This window comes from Engraulis encrasicolus, chromosome 18 (genome assembly GCF_034702125.1).
Source record: "Engraulis encrasicolus isolate BLACKSEA-1 chromosome 18, IST_EnEncr_1.0, whole genome shotgun sequence".
Classification (NCBI taxonomy): Eukaryota; Metazoa; Chordata; class Actinopteri; order Clupeiformes; family Engraulidae; genus Engraulis; species Engraulis encrasicolus.
Genome location: NC_085874.1, coordinates 9853660 through 9859934, shown reverse-complemented (window position 1 = coordinate 9859934; position 6275 = coordinate 9853660).

Here is a 6275-nt window from a genome sequence, read left to right as displayed (position 1 = left end):
TGTGTGTGTGTGTGTGTGTGTGTGTGTGTGTGTGTGTGTGTGAATATTTGTAAGTATGGGTCATGTACATAAGAATGTGGTAAGAGGACTGCAGTTATGAGGGATGCAAAAAAGGGGTGCAAAGAATTTGGCAAAGTTCTGTTCAGTTTCAGCTGTTATTGGTAGTTTGCACATATGAAGACCGAGATGTTTTGTTTATCCTTGAAGGCTTAATGCTACAATAAGGCAGGTACTGGAATAAGTATGTAGAACTGAAAAAAATCTGTCAACCTATCATTTGACCTCTTCCACAATGTTTGGATCTTGTACTCCTTGCTTGTCTCTTGGATCCAAATAAAATAAATCAAATCGAGTCCCAATCGAATCCCACATTTACTTCTCCCTAGACCCCCATTCAATGCTGAAGTGCACTTGAACAAGGAACCGAACCCAGCATTTCTCCAGGGACTGTAACCAATGCCCTGTAAAATAACTTAAAGTCACTTTGGATAAAAGTGTAATGTACTCTCTCTGTGTGTGTGTGTGTGTGTGTGTGCGTGTGCGTGTGCGTGCGCGTGCGCGCACGTGCGTGTTTGTGTATTTCTTGTCGTCTGTGTGTGTGGGTGTCAAAGGTCAAAGGTTTTTGTTTGTCAGGGCTTGCAATACAACCTTACAAGTTTCAAACAACGCCGAGCTTTTTCAATCTTTTAGCCCTTTATTTCAGAGCTAACAGACTTGTAAGTTAGCTAAGTTTTGCACCTCGAAAGCATAAAAATCCGTTAGGATGTTTTTTTTTCCTGTAGGCTATGATTAGCAGAATGAAGCCCTTTGTGTCATGCGATTTCCCCGGGGACCGCCACAGATTGGTGGAGCATGCTCTCAATCCTTAATATGAAGGCGGGTATATGGGTAGTGTTACATGATGAGTGGAGGAACGAATAACACATGGGACAGCCAGGGGCGGTTTTAGGAAATCTGAGGCCCTGGGCAAGAAACAATTTTGAGGCCCCCTTTAAATGATTAATTAATAATCGATGATGTATGCAGGCAGTGGCGTAACAACAGAACCCATAAGCAAGATTATCTAGGTGGGCCCTATATTCAATCAATATTTATATAGCACATTATCATACACAACTGTCATTCAGTGTGAGAAAGAGAAGAGAGAAAAATATATTGCTATAGATAGTAGATAACTATCACCAAAGGCAGATGAAAACAAAGCTGTTTTTGATTTCTTTTGAAATCATACTGTTGGGGCAGGTCTTATTTGGACATCTAGCTGGCCCCAGCAGGCAGCATATGACTATGCCATTTCACTTGATTTGACCCTAGACACTACCAGAGAAGACCTAAGGCATCTAAGGATGATATTGCTCAAGCACATCCACAATAGCCTATATTTAGGGTCCAAGGCATTTAGTGACTATCAGGACTACTTTAAACTAAATTCTCAAAACAAAACAAAAAACCCTCACTGGTAGCCAGTGAAATGACCAAATACTGGAGTGTTGTGATCTCTTTTGCTATTTAGAATTCTAGCAGCAACATGTGGATAAGTTGCACCTGCCTGAGTGACTTTTACAATAGCCAACTCTGCATGTAATAAAAGCAGAGATTAATTTCTCCTTAAGGTGACAAATGATTTAGTTATGCTGTTGATGTGAGCATTCAGCCTGCAACACGTGAGAAATAGCCAGGATAGACCCACACTCGTTCCATAAATGGGAAAAGAAGATAGAATGAGACAATTCGCGGTAGAGGGTTGATTACAAAAGAAAACTTAAAAAAAAAAATGGTGATGCGCCCCTTCAACTAAAACATAGCCCATAGCACAACACACCGATGAAAACACAGTCACGAGTCGACACACCACGGTGCACCATAACGCACACTGCACTCTTGAGCCAGAGTGAACACCCAATAAACTTAACACAGAGGTAACGGTGACTGAAGTAGGAACTATTGTTTTTCAGAAACCGAAAATAGGCAACAAACACGAAACAACAGGCACCTTGCGCCAACGGCGCGCGCACACATCTGTTGAATAGTTAGGAAGTCCCCTCTCTAGGTCTAACTAATAGGTGCATTCGAGATGTGTCAACGCATGTATGCGCATTTAGACAGCAATGCACCCTGGATGGAAAATGCTGCATGACGGTTAGATTTCCTGTCAAACTTCGAAATTTCGTCGACGTTGCGTTGACGAGGTGACATGTCACATGTTGTAAAACTATCGCGGGATGAATGCGGCTGCAGTCAGATCTTGCAACCTCTGCAGTTGCTTATCCCCTTCAACGCTCGTCGGCGGACTGCCTCCGAGGTCACGCGCCCATGAACTGGTTGGTCAACAACTCACTCACGTGTGTATATGGGTCTTGTCTCACACCTCTACACAAGTTTGCGCAGGTCCCCACTTCAGCTCCTCCTCACTGCCTGTCCCCCCACTCCTCACACGTGGTGTGTTAGTAGAGCAAACCGGTGCGAGCTCATCGTCTCGTTCATATTTGTGGCCGACTTTAAATGCGCTGTATTTAATAACACCCACATCGTGACAAGAAGTTCTCGCTCACGTGCTTCCGTCAACGTTGGTCGACAGCAACAAAGTCGTATGGGCTTATTAACTATCGCTCACAACTCTGAAGTGACCCAGCTTGCTTCGTGACGTGATATAACAGCTAGACTACAATAGCAAAACTTCCGTCATGCTAACCAGAAATAAATGCAACTTTTGACTATAGTTACACCGAATGACAACAATGCGTGAAGTATGTCATGATACGGTATCAAAATTGTGCTGCGGCGGACATCATGATTGAAAGGAATAAACCCCTACCGTGCCTTCTTTGTAGCTTCTGTACAACATATCTTCTGAATATCCATTATGTTCATGCTAGCACTGGCGATTGAAGGGACTTGGTCATTTTACAATTCTGTCTCTGAAGTAAAGGAGCGCGGAGCACAAAGTAACGCAGGGCAATTTGTAACACGGACTTTTTATCAAGATGCACAAATCATGTTCTGCCTACATCCATAAACAAGGTCAAGAAGGCATGCTACAACATAGGCAAACGACTGAGTTTTCACTGACAACCATGACTTAATGTGGCTTATTATCATGAAAGGACAAGCTCCCCGAATCAGCTCTCTAGGGCAGGCTGACATTAGAAATAACGGTAGAACATTGCCGATGCAACTGGCGCTCTCTCCAAACAGCCAGACAGGCTACTACCGGTAGGCTATAATGTATCCCACAATGCAAGGCCGCAATGTACAAAAATAAATCAAAGAAAATTCACATAAATATCGTTCTTTTATGGTCTTCATTTATATTTGAAACATTTATTTGTATAATTCTACCACCCATGTGACCTACAGTTGCTAAAAGTAGGCCTAGCCTACTATTCATTTTCTTGTGGCATAATGTTGAGTTCAAATTTAAGTCCCACCGTCGTGCTGAAGTGTGGCACTGGCTATATACACAACATGCCGATACTAAATTTTAGCGTTGAATAGTAACAGCACGAGAATCTTCAATTTGTACAGCAACTTGTATGTTAAGTCGCGCAGGAACCGTTACATTGACCGGAGGGGCCCCGTGCTGTAATTTAGGGCCCCGAGGGCCCGAAAGCGCATCTAAGTGGAAATGATGTGGGGGACGACGGGGCCCCTGAAAGTCCGGGGCCCCGGGCAATTGCCCGACCTTGCCCAATGGTAGAACCGCCCCTGGGGACAACGGTGTTAAACGTTTAAAGGAATTAAATGATATTCACTACACAAGACCAACCCACGTTACATAAAACACAAAAGACTTGGCCAGAGTGAAACGGGTGCCTTTCCCGTCTTGCCAGGAAGTCTTTTCCAACTGTCGGCTAACAGACATTGAATACTCATGAATTCAAAACATAATAGAATAATTGAATAAAACTGCACGTGGTGTCCCCTAACCAGTCACATGCTCTCCTCCTGGCTTTCAGGACCACGGACAGAGCAACACGCATGGTGGTGCCACAATGATCATGTACAAATGTCCATCTTGCATAAATAATATAACCACAGAAAACACTGTATAAAACCCCAATGAAGAATCCTATTTGGTAACACTTTCTATGAAGCCCATATCTATAGCGCATTATGAGCGCATTTATAACAAATTATAATGCACATTACAATTACTTATAACACATTATGACTACACCGATGATTTTTCATGATGCTTTATGTTAACAGTAATGAATAACCATGAATCTAGCTTATAATACTTTATAAATCCAAAGGTATTATGAGTGCTCATGACTGGATATAAACTACAGGCTGCCTGATGGGGCTTACATTATGATGCATTATAGATGTGCATTATACAGTGCATTATAGATGCATCCATATGAACTTCACTTTACTTAGAGCACACACATTGACGACTTATGATCTCACATGAAACATTATAGCATCGTATGAGCCCTTATGACAGTATATCATCCAGGTCTGTGCATAGAGGGGTATAGGTACTCATAATGTACTATAAGCCCCATCAGGCAGCCTGTTGTTTATAGCCAGTCATGAGCACTCATGACACCCTTGGATTTATAAAGCATTATAAGCTAGATTCATAGTTATTCATAACTGTTAATATAAAGCATCATGAAGCATTATGAGTGTAGTCATAATACGTTGTAAGTAATTATAATGTGCATTATAATTTGTTATAAATGCACTTGTAATGTTGGCTTTAAGTAAAGTGTTACCTAATATTTTCCTTGCATTCAAATACAGCATACACAAATAATAAAATGGACATAAACAAATAAGTCAAATAAAAACAGTTGTCCATCACAGTACCGTAGCTTCCTCCCTGTTTCTGGGGTGTCGGGGTTATTGGTGACGCCTTGGGGGGTGTTTTGTAACAGCATCGTTGGGGTGTTGTTGTGAGTCCTGAGTGCTGGGTGCTTGCGCTCTCTTGTCATGGTTGCGCACTCTCAATTGACGGCCGTCCTCCAACTATGAGAATCAATGGCCAGCTTTCCCGGAAGGACAGCGAGTGACAGCAGTGGTTGCCCTCACCTCTACAGTTGGATCAGGGGCCTATACTACGAAGCTGGTTTAAGAGTAAACCAGCCTGGAGTCCTCATTTTCTTAGCAAAACTTCTAATACATGATTTACCTCTTAACTTAACCTGGGTTAGGCCTTCTCTTGAACCAGCTTCGTAGTAGTAGGCTATACCCCTCCCCTTGGTATGTATGCATATACAGTAGATGGGTTCTACATTTTTGTTTTCCCCTGGCTGCGCGAACCTGGCTGCGCACAACTCAACCTCTTATTGTTGGAAACTGCTGTCAGTCAAAAAATTAGCTTGAGTGGTTGGCTGCCATTGTCTTGCCCCTCCTCACAACACTGTGTTTATAAACAAAAAAAAAACATGTATACACTCACCTACCACTTTATTAGGCACACCCACAAATTTCTGATCAGCCAATCACATGGCAGCAACTCAATGTATTTATGCATGTAGACATGGTCGAGACGATCTGATGCAATTCAAACCAAGCATCAGAAGGGGGAAGAAAGGTTATTTAAATGACTTTGAACATGGCATGGCTGTTGGTGCCAGAGGGGCTTGGTTTGTGTATTTCAGAAACTACTGGGATATATTTCCCATGCCACATCGTAAAAAGTAATTAAGGTAGTAACCTATAAGAAGGCAAAGTTCCAGTTCAATGGCGGTAAGGCTGTCAAGAATCCACATGCAAGCAGAGTGAGAGAGATCGCAAAGAGTGTTTTTTAATGCTATTCTGTTGTGGTTTTTTGGGTGTTAACAATGTTTTTGTTACTGCTATTCAGTTGTCTTGTTTGGGTGTTAATGTTTTTTTAAACTGTTATTCTGTTCTATTGCGTTGTTTGGGTGTTAACAATGTCAGGGTTTCTCAGCTGAAAATGTCTTAGTCAAGGTGGATGGGTGATTAGCAGAGATGTCAAAGGTTTAAAAAAGTAAGTGAAAGTAAAAAGGATACACAGTTTTAGTACCTAAAGATGGTAGAGTTGTGAAATGGAATTTGGAGAGGAGGTGGAACAATTCGAGAGCCTTCGCACAAGACGGGTGGATCAATAGGAAGGATTAAATCTCCGCGAAGGCGGTAGTAGTAATGTCAGCTACCAATTACTCTGCAGGCTTCCTCCCGAACAACATTTATATGATGTAACATTAGATTTGAATTATTTCATACCTCATTTACCTACAATAAAATTAAAATCCATACAACACAAAACAACGAAAAGTGAAATGCAACACACCAGTCAA